This window comes from Phyllostomus hastatus, unplaced genomic scaffold (assembly GCF_019186645.2).
Source record: "Phyllostomus hastatus isolate PE091 unplaced genomic scaffold, TTU_PhHast_1.1 phas_contig_38, whole genome shotgun sequence".
Taxonomy (NCBI): Eukaryota; Metazoa; Chordata; class Mammalia; order Chiroptera; family Phyllostomidae; genus Phyllostomus; species Phyllostomus hastatus.
The window spans coordinates 8,584,189-8,605,677 of NW_025333869.1; the positions used below are offsets into that span (position 1 = coordinate 8,584,189).

Sequence of the window (21,489 nt, forward strand, 5' to 3'; positions counted from 1 at the left end):
GAGCATATGAGGGAATCAAGGTACAGAAGAAAAACCTTTAATGAAAGGTAACCCATAGGTATAGCATATAGAAGAGACTATGTTGAAGTTTAGGCTACTATACACAGTAAAATTTACCCTCTCTAAATTACTGGTCACCCAAACTTTTAATTCCTTCTAAAGCAAAACATTTATTTATTTTTTAAAATATATTTCATTGACTATGCTATTACATTTGTCCCATTTTCCCTTCTTTATTCCCCTCCACCCTGCACGCCTTCTCCCACCCACATTTCCCCCCTTTTAGTTCATGTCCATGCATCATACATATAAGTTATTTGGCTTCTACATTTCCTATACTATTCCTAACCCCACACCCAACTATTTTCTACTTACCATTTATGCTACTTATTCTCTGTACCTTTTCCCTTTCTCTCCTCTTCCCACTCCCCTGCTGATAACCCTCCATGTGATCTCCATTGCTGTGATCTGTTCCTGTTCTAGTTGTTCACTTAGTTGTTTTTCTCTTTGTTTTAGTTTTTTAGGTTCAGTTTTTAATAGCTGTGACTTTCTTGTCATTTTACTGTTCATATTTTTATCTTCTTTTTCTTAGATAAGTCCCTTTAACATTTCATATAATAAGGGCTTAGTGATTAACTCTTTTAGCATGACCTCATCTGGGAAGCACTTTATCTGCCTTTCCATTCTAAATGATAGCTTTGCTGGATAGAGTAATCTTGGATGTAGGTCCTATCTTTCATGACTTTGAATACTTCTTTCCAGCCCCTTCTTGCCTGCAAGATTTCTTTTCAGAAATGATCTGTTAGTTCTATGGGGACTCCTTTGTAGGTAACTGTCTCCTTTTCTCTTGTTGCTTTTAAGATTCTCTCTTTATCTTTAATCTTGGGTAATGTAATTATGATGTGCCTTGGTGTGTGCTGCTTTGTGTTCAACTTTTTGGGGACTCACTGAGCTTCCTGGACTTCCTAGAAGTCTATTTCTTTGACAGATTGGGGAAGTTCCCCTTCATTATTTTTTTCAAATGAGTTTTCAATTTCTTGTTCTTCCCTTCTCCTTCTGGCACCCTTAAGATTTGAATGTTGGAACATTTAAAGATATCCTGGAGCTTCCTAAGCCTCTCCTCATTTTTTTTTTGAATTCTTGTTTCTTGATTCTGTTCTGGTTGAATGTTTCTTTCTTCCTTCTAGTCCAAACCATTGATTTGAGTCCCAGTTTCCTTCCTGTAACTGTTGGTTCCCTGTTCATTTTCCTTTGTTTCAATTTTTCCTCTATTTCACAACCATATTGAGCTAATTCAGTGAGTATCCTGATTACCAGTGTTTTGAACTGTTAATTTGATAAGTTGGCTATCTCTCCGTCGCTTAGTTGTATTTTTTCTCGAGCTTTGATCTGTTCTTTCATTTGGGCCATCTTTTTTTTTTTTTGTCTTGGCATGCCTGTTATGTAGTAAGGGGTGGAGCCTTAGGTGTTCACTAGGGTGTGGCAACCCTCATGGCTGGGTTGTGGTGCTATATGTGGGGGAGGGGTCCAAGAGGGAACAATGCCACTTGCTCTGCCCTTTGCCAGTTTTCAGTCACTTCCTCTGCTACCCATAATCAATTTGGGTCCTTCTGGTGCTGATTCCCAGGTGGATGGGTTAGTGTATGTTCTAGGACCCTGTGGGTCTCTCCCATGAACTCTCCTGTGAAGCTGGAAGTTTCTCCACCTATCACCTCAACCCTCACAGGTGTTGTCAGTCAGAGGCTTAGAGGCTTTATTTTCCTGTGCTGGAACACTGTGTTGAGCAGTCTATCTTGCTCCCTAGTTGTTCCTCCCAGTTTATGCACAGGCAAAAGTGGAACCACCCAGTCCACCAGCGTCCACCTTGCCCTCCTCGGTTCTCCAGCCACTGCCTTGCTGTGAGTCCTCTCCACCCTGGCTGCCTGTCTCCGCCCCTCCTACCAGTCTGGATGAATGTTTCTTCAACTCCTTGGTTGTCAGACTTCCATACAGTTCGCATTTTGGCAGTTCTGGTTGTTTTTTGTTTTTAATTTTGCATTGTCCTTCTTTTGGTTGTGCAAGGAGGCACAGTGTGTCTACCTATGCCTCCGTCATGGCCAGCAGAAAACATTTATTCAGCACTTACATTGTGTCACTCATTGAGCCTAGGGCATGGTATACACCTAATAAATGGAATATATTTAATAAATGTTTTAGAAGGAAGGACTGAATTGAAGAAGCTCTTATTATGTGCTAAAGCTTCATGCCTAAAAGTGAGAAATGTGTGGATAATATTTAGTTATTTATTCTTTACAAAAATTGCATGGAACTCCATGAAAGACCCAGGCATCTTATGCATATTTTCCAGAAAAATGGCCAGTCAATGAAATTTGGTTAGTAGGCTCTGGAGGGAGATTTGAATTGTTTTGTCCTTTCAGATATTTACTGCTCTAGTGACACAGGGAAAACAATGGTCTCAGCAGGCCCAATTTAGAGTCAATTCCAAGATACCTGAAACAAGATTCAAAGAGAAAAAACTAAATTCCCAATTTGGGAAGGAGGGGTCGATGTTGTCTCTTAAATGCATAGTTTAGGATAACAATTGATAGTATAATGCTCAAATAGACAAAAGGAAATTGTATGTCAGATTTTTTAAAAGGCAGAAGAAACTAAATAAAAACATATAGAGAGTGTCAAATAGATACTCAGTAAAATGACAGGTAACTAGGTAACTATGAATTATGGACTCATGCACTAAGGAGGGATAAAGGTAATTTTTTAGCTTTATCCTTAAAATGCTAGTAATCCTAAACTAACACTAGTTTTGACCTGAAGAAATATGTGTTCCCCTAACACAAAAATGTTTTTATCTAATATTATATTCTCTACAAGAAACCTGAACTGCTTAGTGGGAAGTAGATTTCCTGCTTAGCTAGGAGAACACAGAATGAGCCAGAAATAAGTGAATGTGCACAGGTGAGAACTTTCAAAATGACAAGATGTGATGACAAATGAGCTGCTGAAAGGGTTCCACTGCCCCATCAATGACATTTTGAGAAGTTTGAGAACAAAACAAGACAAAGATTGTAGTAACTAGGAGAGTCTATGAAACGCCAAAGTCCATGATTATGTTCAAAATGGATATATGATGGACCTGGAAAACATTATACTAAGTTAAATAAGCCAGTCAGAGAAAGAAAAGTACCATATGATTTTACTCATATGTAGAAGATAATGAACAAATTGAACTAACAAGCAAAATAAAGACAGACTTATAGAAAGAGAGTAGGCTGACAGTTTTGGGGATACAGGGATGGAGGAATTGAGAAAAAAATAAAGAATTCAGGGACAGCAGTGTGGTGATTGTGGGTGGGATTGGAGGAGGAGAGGTGAAAAAAGTTGTGGGGGGATAAATGGTGATAGAAAAAAAGTTAATTTAATTTAAATTAAAAAATATAAAGCAGACATTTTAAAAGTAATAAATTACTTTACATACAAAAATGGGAAAATTATCCCTGGCTGGTGTAGCTCAGTGGATAGAGCATGGGCTTCAAGCCAAAGTGTCGCAGGTTTGATTTCCAGTGAGGGTACATGCCTGGGTTGCTGGCCATGACCCCAAGCAACCACACATTGTTGTTTTTCTCTCTCTCTTTCTCCCTCCCTTCCCTCTCTAATAAATAAATAAATAAATAAATAAATAAATAAATAAATAAATAATCTTTAAAAAATGGGTAAATTATAAAGTGAAATAGAAAAACTGACTATTTTCCTGAGTATAGAAAGAGAAAAATACATGACTTCTGGTGGTTAGATCAATGCTTGGCCACCAGAACTCAGGAAGACAATTGTGGAGAAACTGAATTGTCATTTTGTTCTTTAAACAAAACTCAGTATCAGGGCCAACATCTAATGAGAGATGAAATCAAAGTTGTGGAATAGACTTCAGAGAGAAGGACACAGAAAAGAAATATTAAGGACTAAGTAATAACTACTGCTTTCTCCTGCTGGGTAAGGATATGGCCTAACTATTTCTTTAGTAGTAATCAGTCCATCAGATTTTCTGATTCTTCTCAATTATATGTGTCCAAAAATTTATCCATTTCCTCCAGATTTGTCCAGTTTGTTGGCATACAGTTGTTCATAGTATTTTCTTATAATCCTTTGAATTTTTGTAGTAGTCAGTTGTAACTTCTCTTTCATTTCTGATTTAATTTATTTAGATCCTCTTTCTTTTTATTTTGATGACTCTGGTTCATCAATTTTTCTTGATGACTCTGGTTTATCATTTTTTTTTTGTCTTTTCAAAGAACCAGCTCTTGGTTTCATTGATCTTTTGTATTGTTTTTTTAGACTCTATTTCATTTATTTCTACCTAATCTGTATTATTTTTTCCTTCTATTCACTTTGGGCTTTTAACTTGTTATTCCTGTTTAGCTCCTTAAGGTGTAAGGTTAGGTTGTTTATTTGATATGAACAATTATGAGGTCTGCCCAGAAAGTATCTAGCCATGCAATATGAAAAACAGAGACATTTACTAAAGAAGTTATGAGATACAAGAAACATTGTATGTAGGACAATGACACCTCAGACCCCTTGAAATAGGCACCTTGGGAGTTCACAGTTCTCCCAATTGCCATCAGCTGCCCTGTTAGATTTTCCTGAATCTCATCAATGGTCTGAAATATCTTCCCTTTTAAAGGTGATTTTAATTTTGGGAAAAGCCAGAAGTCACAGAGCACCAAATCTGGGCTATAGTGGGGCTGGGTCACCTGGGTGATTTGATGTTTAGCTAAAAAGTTCTGCAGAAGACATGATGCATGAGTAGACACATTGTCATGCTGAAGCTGCCAATCACCAGTTGCCCATAGCTCTGGCCTTCGGAATCATCCAAATAGTTTCTACAGAAGAATGTTCAGGCTTAACACAAAATCTCATGTAGCTTCATTGCTCTACTCATTCAGTCTTTTTTAATGTGATGGTTATACAGTAGACACACTCACTCAACAAGTCTGCCAACCCCACTGACTAGAGCAGTGAAGTTTTCATTGTTCATCCATGCACATTCCAGTCCACTCTCCTTGGCACCAGGTTACATCAATGTCATGCAAACTGTTCTTATTATAACAATGGCTGGACTTTTTCTGCACAGACCTCGTATATGCCAACACATTGGTCAATCTGAAAGAAATGGATAAATTCCTAGAAACATACAATTTTCCAAGACTCAACCAAGAAGAAAGAGAAAATATGAACAGACTGAATAAAACCAATGAAATAGAATTAGTAATCAAAATACACTCAACAAACAAAAATCCTGGACTGGATAGATTCACAGGTAAGTTTCATTAAACATTCAGGAAAGAATTAACACCCATCTTCTCAAACAATTCCAAAAAATTTAAGAAAAGGGAAAACTCCTAAGCTCATTTTACAAGTCCAGTGTTATCCCAATTAAGAAACCAGATAAAGGCACTACAAAGAAATGAAATTATAGGCCAATATCCCTGATGAATGTAGTTACTAAAATCCTCAACAAAATATTAGCAATCTGAATTCAGCAATACTTTAAAAAGATCATAGTCCATGATTAAGTGATATTTATTCCTGGGATGCAAGGTTTATACAATACTCACCAATCAATTAATGTGATATGCCACATAAACAAATTAGGGATGAAAATCATATGATGACATCAATAAATACAGAAAAAGCATTTGACACAACCCTGCACCTATTTATGATAAATTATCTCAGCAGAGTGGGACTAGAGAAACATACCACAATGTAATTAATACCATGTATGACAACCCCACAACAAACATCATACTCAATGGGAACAAGCTAAAAGCATTTCCCTTAAGATCAGGAAAAAACAAGGATGTCAAACTTTATCACTTTTATTACTATAAAAGTACTATTAACATAGTACTAGAAGTCTAGCCACAATAATCAGAAAAAATTTAAAGGAAAGAAGTAAAACTGTCCTTTCTTGCTGATGACATGACACTATAGATAGAGGAGCCTATAGATTTCACCAAAAAAATATTAGAACTGATAAATGAATTCAATAAAGTAGCAGGTTACAGAACAAATATTCAGAAATCAGTTGCATTTCTATACACCAATAATGAATTATCAGAAAGAAAAACTAATAAAACTATCCCACTCACAATTACATTAAAAATAACTGGGAATGAATTTATCCAAGAAGGTAAAAGACCTATACTCAGAAAATTATAAGATCCTGAATAAAGAAATTAAAGAAGATACATGCCTGGGTTGCAGACCATGACCCCCAGCAACCACACATTGATGTTTCTCTCTCTCTCTTTCTCCCTCCCTTCCCTCTCTAAAAATAAATAAATAAAATCTTAAAAAAAGAACATATATTTAAGAAATTAAAGAAGATACAAATAAATGGAAGCATTTACTGTGCTCATGAATAGGAATTAACTTCACTAAAATGTCCATACTCACCAAAGCAATCTATAGGTTCAAGGCAATTCCTGTTGAAATACCAATGGCATTTTTATAGAACTAAATTAAATAATCCCAAAATTTATATGGAACCACAAGACACTAAAGAGACTCAGCAATCTTGAGAAAAAATAAAGTTGGAGGTATACTACCTATTATCAAACTACCCTACAAGGCCATAGTAATCAAAAATAGTATAATATTGGTATAAAAACAGACACAGAGATCAATGAAGCAGAATAGAGAGCCAGAAATAACCTAGAGTTATATGGTCAGTTATTGTAGTGAATGACAAAGGAGGCAAGAAGATACAATAAGATAAAGACAGTCTATTCAGTAAATGGTATTAGGAAAATTGGGCAGATACATAAATGCAAATAATGAAAACTAGAGTACTTCTTTACACTATATACAAGAATAAACTCAAAATAGATTAAAGACTTACTGTAAGACTTGTAAAACTCCTAGAAGAAAACTTAAGATGTAAAACCTCTACCATTTCCCTTAGCAATATTTTTTTCTGTTATCTACTTGGACAAGGGTAACAAAAGAAATAAATAAACAAGTGGAACTACATCAAACTAAAAAGTTTTTGCACAGCAAAGGAAATTATTGATAAAATGAAAAGACAACTTACCCATTGAAAGAAGATATTCACCAATGATATATTCAATAAAGGGTTAATATCCAAACTTTATAAAGTACTCATACAACCAATACCAAAAACACAAACAATCCAATTAAAAAATGGGCAGAGGACTTTCACAAACACTTCTCCAAAGAGGACTTGCAAATGGCCAATGGACATGTGAAAAGATATTCAGTGCCACTAATCATCAGAGAAATGCAAATTAAAACCACAATGAGATATTACCTCTCATATGTCAGAATGGCTACCATCATCAGTCAAGATGGAGTCATAGGTAAACACGCTTCACCTCCTTGCATGGCCACAGAAAGAATTACAACTAGACCTAAAAATAACACCTAGAACCATCAGAAAATTAGCTGTATGGAAGTGTGACAACCAAGGATTTAAAGAAGCCACATTCATCCAGATGGGTAGGAGGGGCAGAGATGAAGAAATGGATGGAGAGGTGCAGAGATGTGGTGTGGTGCAGAGAGGCAGCAGCAGCAAAATGGGCAGTCTCACGTTCATGTGTGGTAGATAAAAATTGGGAGGGATACCTCAGGATTGAATGATCCCAGTCACAGACCAGACCATGCAGCCCAGGATTCCAGCACCAGGAAGATAAATCCCCATAACTTCTGACTAAAAACCAGTGGGGGTTGGGGCAGTGGAAGAAACTTCTGGATTTTCAAAAAATGTCTCTTAAAGGGCCCACACAGACTTAAAATGTATGCAGACTCACCACCTCTGGGCTTCAGCACCAGGGCAACAGCTGGAAGGGCACCAGTTGCACAAGGTGAGTGCTGGGCAAACTTTCAGAAGCCAGGCAGTGATACTCCCTTCTGAGAGCCTTACCCCTACAGACAGCCACAAAGTGGTAAGGCTGGTTGCCCTGCCCTGGCAATTACCTAAGGCTCCACCCCACGTAGTTTAACAGTGCTTTTTCTACAATAGGCCATGCTCCTAAGACAGGGAATCAAAGCAGCTCCACTTAATACAAAGAAGCAAATACAGGGAGGCTGCCAAATTGAGAAGACAGAGAAATATGACCCAAATGAAATAACAGAACAAAACCCCAGGAAAAGAACTAAATGAAACTAAATGCAACCTATCAGATGCAGAGATCAAAACACTAATGATCAAGATGCTCAAAGAAATCATTGCATCAAAATAAAAAAGACCCAGGAAGAAGTGAAGATTACACTAAGTGAAATAAAGAAAAATCTACAGGGAACCAACAGTGGAGGGAATGAAGCCAGGATTCAAATTCATGATATGGAGCATAAGGAAGAAATAAGCATTCAACCAGAACAGCAAGAAGATAAAAGAATGTAGAAAAACAAGGATACTATAAAGTGCCTCTGGGACATCTCCAAACATACCAACATCCAAATCATAGGGATGCCAGAAGGAGAAGAGTAAGAGCAAGGAATTGAACACTTACTGTAAACAAAATAATGAAAGAAAACTTCCCTAATTTGGTGAAGGAAATAGACATACAAGTCCAGGAAACACAGAGAGTCCCAAACAAGTTGGTTCCAAAGAGGACCACACCAAGACACATCATAATTAAGATGCCAAAGGTTAGAGACAAAGAGAGAATCTTAACAGAAGCAAGAGAAAAGCAGAGAGTTACTTACAAATGAGTTCCCATAAGATTGTCATCTGATTTCTCAAAAGATACTCTGCAGGAAAGAAGGGACTGGCAAGAAGTATTCATAGTTTCTTTTTTAAATGATTTTATTTATTTAATTTTACAGAGGGGAAGGGAGGGAGAAAGAGAGGTAGAGAAATGTCAATGTATGGTTCCCCCCACACACCCCCAACCAGGGACCTGGCCTGCAACTCAGACTTGTGCCCTGACTGGGAATCGAACTGGTGATCCTTTGGTTTCCAGGCTGGTGCTCAATCCACTGAGCCACACCAGCCAGGGCAAGAAGCATTCGAAGTGATGAAAAAGGAAGGACCTACAACCTAGATTACTCTATCCAGCTATAATTTAAAGCTATAATTTAGAATGGAAGGGTAGATAAAGTACTTCCTAGACAAGGTAAAGCTAAAGTAGTTCATCATCACCAATCCATTATTACATGAAAAGTTAAAGGGACTTATTTTTTAAAAAGATCAAAACTATAAATATTAAAATGGCAACATTTATGACTATCAACAACTAAACCTAAAAAAAAAACCCAAACTATGCAAACAACCAGAACAGAAACAGAATCATAGATATGGAGATCATTTTGGAAGATTACCAGCTGAGAGAGGGAAGAGGGAGGATGGGGGAAAATGTACAGGTAATAAGAACCATAATTGGTAGGTACAAAATAGACAGGGGGGGTGTTAAGAACAGTATAAGAAATGGAGAAGTCAAAGAATTTATGCATGACCCACGGACATGAACTAAAGGGGGGTTGCTGGAGGTAATGGGGGTACTGGGCAGAGGGTGGCAAAGGGAGAAAATTGGGATGACTGTAATTGCATGGTACATACAATATATTTAACAATTTTTTAAAAATAAGATTAGTGAACATCCTCAGGTGAGGATTAAAAAAATTAGAATGGCTATCACCAATAAATCAACAAACCACAAGTGTTGTCAAGATTCTAGACAAAAGGGAACCCTCATGCACTGTTGCTGACAATGCAGACTGGTGCAGTCACTGTGAAAAACAGTATGGAGGTGCCTCAGAAAATTAAAAATGAAACTGCCTTATGACCCAGTGATTCCATTCTGGGTGTATATCTAAAGAAATCAAAAACACTAATTTGAAAGGATATATGCATCCCTATGTTCATTGCAGTGTTATTTATAATAACCAGGATATGGAAGCAAGCCAAGTACTGATCAACAGACAAGTGGATAAAAAACTTGTGTTGTAGCCCTGGCTGGCGTAGCTCAGTGGATTGAGTGCGGGCTGGGAACCAAAGTGTCCCAGGTTCGATTCCCAGCTAGGGTACATTCCTGGGTTGCAGGCCATAACCCCCAGCAACCACACATTGATGTCTCTCTCTCTCTCTCTCTCTCTCTCTCAATCTCTCCCCTCCTCCTCCTCCCTCCCTAAAAATAAATAAATAAACTCTTTAAAAAAAAAACTTGTGTTGTGATACATATATACAATGGAATATTAATTGGCCATATAAAAAATGAAACCTTAACATTCGTAACAACATGGATGAACCTAGAAGGTAGAAGCAAAGTAAAAAAAGTCAATCAAAGACAAATACCATGTTATTTTACTTAAATGTGGAATCTAAAGAGCAAAATAAGTGAACAAACAAAATAGAAACACACTCATAGATACAGAGAACAGGCTGATGATAGACAGAGTGGAGAGGTGTCGGGGAACAGGAAAAATGTGAAGGGATAAAAAAGTACACATTCACTTCCTTCCCACTTCACCCTCTTTGCAAGAATGCCCTCTCTGACCTCCCTTTTCACATCCAACCTTCATTAAAGAGAATTTCGTGATTTCACTGCAAAAAAAGTACACATTGGTAGTTAAAAAATAGTCATGAGATGTAAAGTAGGGAATATAGTCAATAATACTGTAACAGATATGTATCGTACCAGGTGGATCCTGGAAATATTGGGGGAGTGCTTTGCAAAGTATATCATTGTATAATCACTATATTGTACACCTAAAACATACACAAAATAATATTGAATATAAACTGTAGGTGAAATATGAAGTTTTTATATGCAAAGAAAGAGAAAGGAAAATACCCTCAAATGCAATGGCAATAATGAGTTTTAGATGAAAAAATAACCTAGAAAAAAAAGCGGTAACACATGGCCCATTGAAATACAAATATAAGGAATTTAGAGACCTATATTAGATCAATTTCATGAAACTGCAAGAGCGAAGGAGTCAACTTCTTTGATAAATGTAGGTATTACTAAACACGCAATGTACTCAGCATGTATCTAGTTTAGCTCCCCAAATGCTGGTGACATGGGAGACTATAAGAAAATGTATTCTGTGAGATTGTTTGAGATTTTTTTCTTGTTGTTTTTTTTTTGTTTGTTTGTTTTGGTAGACCTGTATTACTATAAATTTCTCTCTTAGGACTGCTTTTGTTGGGTCCCATTGATTTGGAATCATTGTGTTTTCATTTTCATTTATGTCAAGATACATTTTCATTTCTTCCTTAATCTTATTACACCCATTGTTTAGTAGCATATTACTTAATACTCCATGTGCTGGTGTGTTTTTCAATTTCTTTTCTTGGGAATTATTTCCGCTTTCATACCATAGTGGCTGGAGAAGATTCTTGATATGATTTCAATCTTCTTAATTTTATAGAGACTTGTTTGGTGTCCTAACATATTATCTAGCCTAGAAAATGTTCCATGTGCAACTTGAAGAGAATGTATATTCTGCTGCGTTGGGATGAAATGCTTTAAAAATATAACTTTAATTTATCTAGTCTAGGGTGTCATTTAAGGCCACTGTTTCCTTGCTGATTTTCTATCTGGAAAATCTATCTGCTGATATTAATGAGGTGTTAAAGTCCTCTGCTATGAGTTTATTACTGCCTATCTCTCCCATGTCCATCAAAATTTGCTTTATATGTGTAGGTGCTTCTCTGCTGGGTACATAATTGTTTACAAGGGTAAAATCCTCCTTTTGGATTGATCCCTCTACCATTATGAAATGGCCTTTGTCTCCTATTAATGGCCTTTGTTCTAAAGTCTATTGTGTCTGATATAAGTGTTGTCACCCAGCTTCTTTTTTTGTTTCCATTTACATAAAATATTTTTCCATCCCTTTATTTTCAGTTTGTGTCTTTCAATCTGAAGTGGGTTTCTTTTAGACAGCAGTTGTATTGATCTCATTTTCTTATCCATTCAGCTATTCTATGTCTTTAATTAGAACATTTACATCCATTTACATTTAAAGTGCTTACTTAATAGGAACATAATTATCACCATTTTATTGTTCATATTTATGTTCTTTTTTTCTTCTGCTACTTCTTAAAGAAGTCCCTTCAACATTTCTTGGAACACTGGTTTAGGGAAGCTAAACTCTTTTAGCTTTTTTTCCTCTTGGGACCTCATTATTCCTCCTTCAATTTTAAATTATAGAAGTGCAGATCAGGTAGCCTTGGTTGTAGGTCCTTGGTTTTCATCACTTTGAGTATTTTGTGGCAATCCCTTCTGGGCTCAAAAGTTTCTGTTGATAAATCAGCTGACAGTATTATGAGAGCTCCCATGTAGGCAATTTTCTCTTGCTACTTTTAAGATGCTCTCTTTGGAATGTCATCTGGAATTCTAACCAAGATGGAAGCATAGGTGGAAATGCTTCACTTCCTCAAACAACCAAAAGGGATAACAACCAATTTAAAAAAAATAAACAACCATAACTGCCAGAATAGCAAACTGCATAGAACTCTGACAACCAAGGAGTTGAAGACACATTCATCTGGACCAGTAGGAGGGGGCAGAGACAGGTAGCCAGGTGGGTGGAGAGAACCCATGGAAAGGGTGGTGGTCCATGCAAGTGAGGAGAAGCTGGATCACCAGGAAAACAAAGACTCAAACTCTCTACTGGTAAAATACTATGTGGGTTGTGAAGGTGTGAGAAACTCCCAGTCTCACAGAATAGTTGGAGAGTGGGGCTAGAGAAGAATGAGCCAGCAGCATTTTTCCTTCTCTGACCCCTCCCCCACAGACAGCACCACATTGCAGCAAAAAGGGTTGTCCTGCCCTGGTCAATACCTAAGGCTCTACCTCCTTACAACTTAATAGGTGTGCTGAGGCAAAGAAATACAGTCAAAATAAAAGAACAGATCAAAACTCCAGAAAAATATCTAAGTGATGAGGAGATAGACAACATACTTGATGCAGAGTTCAAAACACTGGTAATCAGGATGCTCACAGAATTTATTGAGCTCAGTCGCAAAATGAAGGAAGAAATGAAGGCTAAACAAAGTGAAATAAAGCAAACTATACAAGGAACCAACCGTGGAAGGAAGGAAACCAGGACTCAAATCAATAATTTTGAACAAAAGGAAGAAATAAATACCCAACCAGAACAGAATAAAGAAATAAGAATTTATAAAAATGATGGGAGGATTAGGAAACTCTGAGACAACTTTAAGCACTCCAACATCAAAATCACAGGGCTTCCAGAAGGAGAAAGGGAACAACAAGAAATTGAAAACTTACTTGAAAGAACAATGATGGAGAACTTCCCCAATCTGGCAAAGGAAATAGACTTCCAGGAAGTCCAGGAAGCTCAGAGACTCCCAAAGAAGTTGGATCCAAGGAGGAACACACCAAGGCACATCGTAATTACATTACCCAAGATTAAAGATAAGGAATCTTAAAAGCAGCAAGAGAAAAGGAGACAGTTACCTACAAAGGAGTCCCCATAAAACTAACAGGTCATTAAAAAAAAAAAACGTTGCAGGCAAGAAGGGGCTGGAAAGAAGTATTCAGTCATGAAAGGCAAGGGCCTACATCCAAGATCACTCTATCCGGCAAAGCTATCATTTAGAATGGAAGGGCAGATAAAGGGCTTCCAAGATAAGGTAAAGTTAAAGGAATTCATCATCACCAAATCCTTACTATTTGAAATGTTAAAGGGACTTATCTAAGAAATAGATCAGAATCTATGAATAATAAAATGACAACTCATAACTATCAACAACTTAACCTAAAAATAAACAAACTAAGCAAACAACTGGAATAGGAACAGATTCACAGAAATGAAGATCACATGGAGGGTTATCGATGGGGACGGGGAGGCAGAGAAGGGGGGAAATGTACAGGGAGCAAAAGGATAATTAATAGGCATAAAATAGACAGGAGTAGGTTAAGAATAGTATAGGAAATGCAGAAGTCAAAGAACTTACATGTACAACCCATGGGTGGGAGGTATGCTAGAGGGTGAGGGGGTGCAGGGCAGATGGTGGAGAAAAGGGAGAAAAAGTTGGGGCAACTATAATAGCATAGTCAATAATATATACTTTTTAAAGAAGATGTTCTCTTTGTCTTAACCTTAGTCCTTTAAATTATGATGTGTCTTGGGATGAGCTTCTTTGGGTTCATCTTATTTAGGATTCTGCACTTCATGGACTTGTATGTCTATTTCTTTCACCAGGTTAGGGAAGTTTCAGTCATTATTTCTTTTTTTATTTTATTTTAATTGTTGTTCAAGTACAGTTTTCTGTCCTTGACTCCCATCCCAGCCCACTCACCCATCCCTCCCCACCTCCCTCCCATTTCCACTCCCCCCCTAGTTTTTCTCCATGTGTCCTTTACATTTGTTCCCTATACCCTTCTTGATTTCCACTGAAATTCCCTCCCTTCTCTCCTCTGGTCACTGTCAGTCTGTTCTCAATTTCAGTGTCTTTGGTTATATTTTGTTTGTTTGTTTGTTTTGTTGTTTAGGTTCCTGTTAAAGGTGAGATCATATGGTATTTGTCTTTCACCACCAGGCTTATTTCGCTTAGCATGCTTTCCAGCTCCATCCATGCCGTCACAAAGGGTAGGAGCTCCTTCTTTCTTTCTGCTGCATAGAATTCTGTTGTGTAAATGTGCCATAGTTATTTTATCCATTCATTTACTTATGGGCACTTAGGTTGTTCCCAGCACTTGGCTATTGTAAACTGTGGTACTATGAACATTGGGGTGCATAGGTTCTTTTGTATTGCTGTTTCAGGGTTCTTAGGATATAATCCCAGCAGTGAAATTGCTGTGTCAAAAAGCAGATTCATTTTTAGTTTTCTGAGAAAATGCCATACTGTTTCCCACAGTGGTTGTACCAGTCTGCAATCCTACCAACAGTGAACTAGGGTTCCCTTTTCTCCACAACCTCTCCAACACTTGTTTGTTGCTTTGTTTATGATAGCCATTCTGAATGGTGTGAAGTGGTATCTCATTGTGGTTTTAATGTGCATCTCTCTGATAGCTAGAGATATTAAGCATCTTTTCATGTGTCTCTGGATCCTCTGTGTGTCCTCCTCAGAGAAGTGTCTGTTTGAGTCTTTTTCCCATTTTTAATTGGGTTGCTTTTCTTCTTAGAGTGGAGTTGTGTAAGTTCTTTATATATTTTGGACATTAAACCCTTGTCTGAGGTGTCATTGGCAAATATGTTTTCCCATATAGTTGGTTCTCTTTTTATTTTAATACCGTTTTCTTTAGCCATACAGAGAGGTTTTTCATTTTTATGAGATCTCATTTGCTTATTCTTTCCTTTATGTCCCTTGTTCTAGGGGACATATCAGTAAAAATGTTGCTGTATGAAATATCTGAGATTTTCCTGCCTATGTTCTTTTGTAGGACTTTAATGATGTCACAACTTATATTTAAGTCTTTTATCCACCTTGAATTTATTTTTGCGTATGGTATAAGTTGGTGCTCGAGTTTCATTTTTTTGCACATAGCTGTCCTATTCCCCTGCTTCATTTCCCTGCACCCTGCACACCCTCTCCCACCCACATTCCCAACCTTTAGTTCATGTCCATGTATCATAAGTTCTTTAGTTTCTACATTTCCCATACTATTTTGCCCCCCTGTCTATTTTCTACTTACCACCTATACTACTTATTCTCTGTACCTTTTCCCCCTCTCTCCTCCCACTCCCCTGTTTCTAACCCTCCATGTGATCTCCATTTCTGTGGTTCTGTTCCCGTTCTAGTTGTTTGCTTAGCTTGTTTTTGTTTTAGGTGTGGTTGTTAGTAACTGTGAGTTGGCTGTTTTTTTTACTGTTCATATTTTTTATCTTCTTTTTCTTAGATAAGTCCCTTTAACATTTCATATAATAAGGGCTTGGTGATGATGAGCTCCTTTAACTTGACCTTATCTGAGAATCACGTTATCTGCTCTTCCATTTTAAATGAAAGCTTTTCTGGATAGAGCAATCTTGAATGTAGGTCCTTGCCTTTCATGACTTGGAATACTTCTTTCCAGCCCCTTCTTGCCTGTAAGGTCTCTTTTGAGAAATTAGCTGACAGTTTGATGGGCACTCCTTTGTAGGTGACTGTCCCTTTATCTCTTGCTGCTTCTAGGATTCTCTCCTTCATTTCTACCTTGGTTAATGTAATTATGATGTGCCTTGGTGTGTTTCTCCTTGGTTCAAACTTCTTTGGGACTCTCTGAGCTTCCTGGACTTCCTAGAAGTCTATTTCCTTTACCAGATTGGGGAAGTTCTCCTTTATTATTTGTTCAAATAACTTTTCCATTTGTTGCTCTTCCTCTTTCCCTTCTGATAACCCTATAATTCGGATGTTGGAACATTTAAATATGTCCTGGGGTTTTCTAAGGCTCTCCTCATTTGTTTGAATTCTTGTTTATTCCTTCTTTTCTGTTTGGTTGTTTCTTTCTTCCTTCTGGTCCACTCCATCGATTTAAGTCCCAGTTTTCTTCCCCTTCACTATTGGTTCCCTGTGCATTTTCCTTCATTTCATTTAGTGAAGCCTTCATTTTTTCATCTAATTTTTGACCAAAATCAACCAATTCTGTGAACATCCTGATCACCAGTGTTTTGAACTGTGCATCTGATAGTTTGGCTATCTCTTAGTCACTTAGAGGTATTGGCTCTGGGGCTTTGATCTGTTCTTCTGTTTGAGCCATTTTTTTTTGGTGGGGAGGTCTGGTCATACTTGGTACAGAGTGAGGGGTGGAGCCTTAGGTGTTCACCAGGGTGGGGCATCCCAGTTGTTGGGTTGTGACGCTCTATATGGGGGTGGGGTCTGAGAGGGAACAATGGCACTTGCTCTGCTCTCATATTTCAGTCTCTTCTGCCACTTCCCAGAAGCAAATTGGGCTCTTCTGGTGCTGGTTCCTGGGTGGGTAGGCTTGTGTACGTTCTAGGACCCCGTGGATCTCTCCAACAAACTTCTGTGAGGCTGGGAGTCTCTCCTGGCACCTCAAACTCCACAAGTATTTTCAATCAGTGCTCTTAGGCTTTATTTCCTGGGGCTGGGGCTGGGTTGTGCAGTCTGTCTTGCTCCCTGTTTTTGCCTGGTTTTACTGAGTGTGAATGTGTGTCTGTGGTCAGCCAGAAGCCTTACGTGTCTCACTGGCTCTGCCCATTGCCACCCCGTTCCTGGGGCCTTCCAGCTGCTGGCTATGTCCCCAGGACCCCCAACCACCTCTTTTTCCCACTGTTACCCATCTTCACAGGCCACCAACTCTGCCTCTCTTACCAGTCTGAATGAATGGTTGTCAGACTTCCATACAGTTCAATTTTCTGTCAGCTCTGGTTGTTTTTTTTGTTTCTAAATTTTTGTTGTCCTTAATTTTGGTTGTGCAAGGAGGCACAGTGTGTCTACCTATGCCTCCATCTTGGCCAGAAGTCCCAGTCATTATTTCTTCAAACAGGTTTTTAATTCTCTGTTCTCTCTTCTCCCTCTGGTACACCTATGATGCAATGTTATGCTTGATGTTTTCCGAGATGTTCTTTAAACTGTTCTCATTTTTTATTCCTTCTTTCCTCTTTCTGTTCTAATTAAGTATTGTCTTCTACCTGGTCTGTCAATTTGTTGATTCGATCCTCTGCTTCATCTCATCTACTATTGATTCCTTCTTTGTATTCTACATTTCAGTTATTGTATTCTTCATTTCTGACTGGTTCTTTTTCATTTTTTCTATATTCTATTTTTAGTTTTAGTATCCTTTTGTTGAAGTTCTCACTAAGTTTCTTGAACATCCTTATAACTACTATTTTTGAACTCTGTATCTGGTAGATTGCTTGCCTACATTTTATTTATTTTTCCTGTAGTTTTCTTGTGTTCTTCCATTTGAGACATGTTTCTTTGCTCATTTTGGCTGCCTCCATGTGTTTGCTTCTCTGTATATTAGGTAGGTCTGCTACATGTTCCAGTCTTCACCAGGTGGCCTTATATAGCAGGTGAGCTGTGGGCCCAGTGGTACACCTCCCTGATTATTTGACCCGTGTGGTCCAGGAGTTGCCCTTCTATCGATGCTGTGTGCCCTCCTATTGTAGTTGAACCTTAATTGCTGTTGTCACATCAGTGGATAGAATTGACCTTCAGGCTGAGTGGCTGTGAGTGTTGGCCATGATCACAGTGTGTAAGCTGCTGTACTAGGCTAACCACCATGGAGTGGGATTTTCCCCAGAGGGCTTTAGTAGCTGCTAAATCACTTAAAGATCTAATCTGGTCGTGCTTGTTTTGGTCTGAAGTGACCACTGGGTGTGTTGGTTCTTGGTCCTTTTGGGAGGGGCTCTGATGTAGGCCAAGGTCAGCCACTGCCAGTGCCTGGCCCAAGGCTACCTGGTAAAAGTAATCCACACTTGGAAACTGCCTCTTCTGGGCTTAGATGTCTGCGGAAAATTTCATATTGTGAACTAAGGCCATTTGCCACCAGTACCTGGCCTGGGAACACTCAGCAGAAGGCACAGAGCACCCTGAGACCTGCCACCACCTGCCAGCTGCCCGTAAGCCTCAGCCCATGAAAGAGCCTTAGACTATATGAAAATCTGGTGAGGTAGGGTTTCATGTAGTCACCAGAGTAGGGGAAATGTTCATCAGGTCAATGCAGGTTGAGACTTGGCTCCAGTGCCAAGTCTGGGATCATTTAGCAAAGGCACAGGGTACAGTGAGGCCAGCTGCTGCCTGCCTACAGACCTTTGAGAGTTTCTACGAAAGACTTTAGCTAAGGCTAGATTAGATTCCTGCTGCTAAAAGAGCCTCTGGCAGTATGGGAGCTGGTTGGGGTCACTCCTCAGGGGGTCTTCAGGTGGGGTGAGTGGTGTCCATGAAGCTACTGCAGATTCAGATTTGGCAAAGTGATAGAAGGGCTCAACACAGGAAAGAGTGCCTGTCTGCCAGATGGGTTGGAAAAAAGTTCAATGCAAGAACAATGGCTACTGTCTCTCCAGCCCTCACTCTGAAGCCATGTATCTCAGTTTCCCCCTGTATATCTCTGGCAACCTCTGAGCTGCTGTCCCTTTACCTAACCCAGGGTGAGTGATTGCAAAAGAGTGAGTCTGTGAGCTCTTTAAGAGGATGCCTAGTTTCCAGCAGCCTTTAATCTCACCCAGACTAATGGAATTGCCACTGATTTTTATAGCCAGATGTTGTAGGGTCTTCTCTTCTCAGCACTGGTGAGCCTGTTATGGATCTGGCATCTCTTGCTTCTCAGAAGGACAGCTGTAGCTGAGATATTCTTCCTGATCCTCAACTGCTACACATGACTGTGGAGCCAGCCCATTTGTGGACTCCTCCCCTCCCACCAATAATTACATGGTTTCTTCTGTATATCCACAGTTATAGAACTTCTGTACAGCCAGTCTTCAGATGGATCCCCAGGTTGACTGTTGTATCATTTATTTGTAATTTTGACAGGGTCATGGGAGGAATCAAGGACAGCATTTACCTCCCCTGTCATTTTGACCTAACTACTTCTGAATTTGGCTCAAAACAAGGAAAGGTTGATATTCATAGTCATGTCCTTAGGGAGAAACATATAAATTGTTAGATCAGGTTCTCTAGACTAGTGATGTTCAGTGAATGTTAAAGCTTGGCATAGCAATACTGAGCTGTCTAGACTAGGCAAAGCCTCTCTCTCTGTAGCAGCATCACCAAAGCTGCCTACCCCTACCACTAACCCTGGGGACTCTAAGGTCAGGAGACACTACAGACAGATATGCTGTGTCTGTGCCTGCCTTGTGTGAGAAACTCACTCCTGACAATATTATTTCTTTGTCTGAGTTGGAAACACACTACAGCCTTAAAGTCTGTGTGGTGGTACTTTCTTCCTGCCCCTGAAAATCCACAGAAAAGACTAAAGTTTAGCCACTAAACACTGGTGCATGTTACAGCATGTATTGCATGGTCTAGACCTGACCTTCTTGTTCCTGGTCACATGACTCCTACACTGAAAAATAAATAAATCATAAAGACATTGGGAAATCTTATGCTCCAGGATATTAAGTCATCCAAATTTATGTCAGAAATTTCAATGGTTCCTAAACCTTAGAAGGTTATTGAAAACAAATGGAATGAATGAAACTCTTCTGTTTATCATACAACAAAACAAATACCAAAAAGAGGAAATGATTTAAAAACAAAACTAATTAGACTATATATATATATGTATATAGGCAATCGTCTTAACACTAGATGGCCACTAAAATTCCCTCTTCCCTAAAGAAACAACCTTCCACTTTTGTCTAATTTGACACCAGCTATTGCTCAAAAGGACTCCATCATTCAAGATGAAAAGAGACATGAGTTGGTGCAGTGAACACACAATACAATATAAAGATAATGTATTATAAACTTGTACACCTGCAACCTATATAATTGTATTAACCAATGTAACCCCAATAAATTCAATTAAAATTTGTCATTCCTCACATAAAAATAGAGCAATTACAACAATATTTTATAATAACAAAACAGCAAAGAGTATTTAGAACAGATATTTTTTAAAGAGAAGCAACCCAATACCAGTTCTCCTTAGATCTCTGTCTCTCAGAATGTCTGTTCCCTGTAATTTCTAGATGGCTCTTTTTTCCTCCTGTTAGGAGGGGGGAGGAGAAAGGGATGGCTGTCCTTAATTGTTGCTTTGTTTGATTTATTAAATTCAGAGTAATTATCTAAAATGGGGGTAATCTCATTAGAACTTAAACTGCTCTATTATTTCTTGGGATGGGGTTAATTTCATATTTGCAGAGTCATAAACTAAAGAGTTCAAAATCCAATTACAAAGGCTTAATTTCATAGCAACTAAAAAGAAACATTTCTATCATAAAGGAAAATAAATACTGTGTTACTTCAGGAAATGATTTGTCAGGAACTGGGGGCCTAGGAGAAGGGTCTCCATTACTGTCATTCAGCTCTGCATAATAATGCATCACCAAGGCTGGTGAGTCTGTGGAAGGGAGTAAATTTAATCAGCTAAAGTCAAAGTAATCAGGCTATGGTTGACACATTTCAAGAAAGGTCAGCATTAAGCCCATTTTCTTCTCCTTAATCCAGTTAACAAGTCATCGTCTCTGAGTTAGTATTCCTCCAGCCTGAACCTATAAAATGGATGTCTGCTGCAAAGCGCTAACTATGTTAGGACTAACAGGATTTCTTTCACATTCTATTATTTGTTATTCCTCATAATTTTCCATGTGTCATGCTGGAAGACCGGTAAGGTAATATGATTAAGCTCAGAGTTGAATAGCTAAATGTATATTAGCAAATCAATCTGAATTTGTGCATAACTCAATCATGGCCCCACCTGCTATGGAGAGGAAATTCATTTGCTTACATTCCTCTTCAACTCAGTTATCATTTGCCAGAATTAGGTGATGAAGTCACATGTGCTTCTGTATCGGTATGGAAACACCACTGGGATTTGGAAACTACTGTCCTAAATTGGGTGTTTCTGGCTGATTCTGCCTCAGGGAAGGGAGGTGAGGATGACACCATGA

General features: G+C 38.5%; 1 protein-coding gene across 3 annotated transcripts in view; it reads right to left on the reverse strand.

The window, feature by feature from the left end:
* WDFY4 (WDFY family member 4) overlaps positions 1–21,489 on the reverse strand; it is a 345,693-nt gene that overhangs the window by 269,459 nt on the left and 54,745 nt on the right. The gene's annotated exons all lie outside the window — the stretch shown is intronic.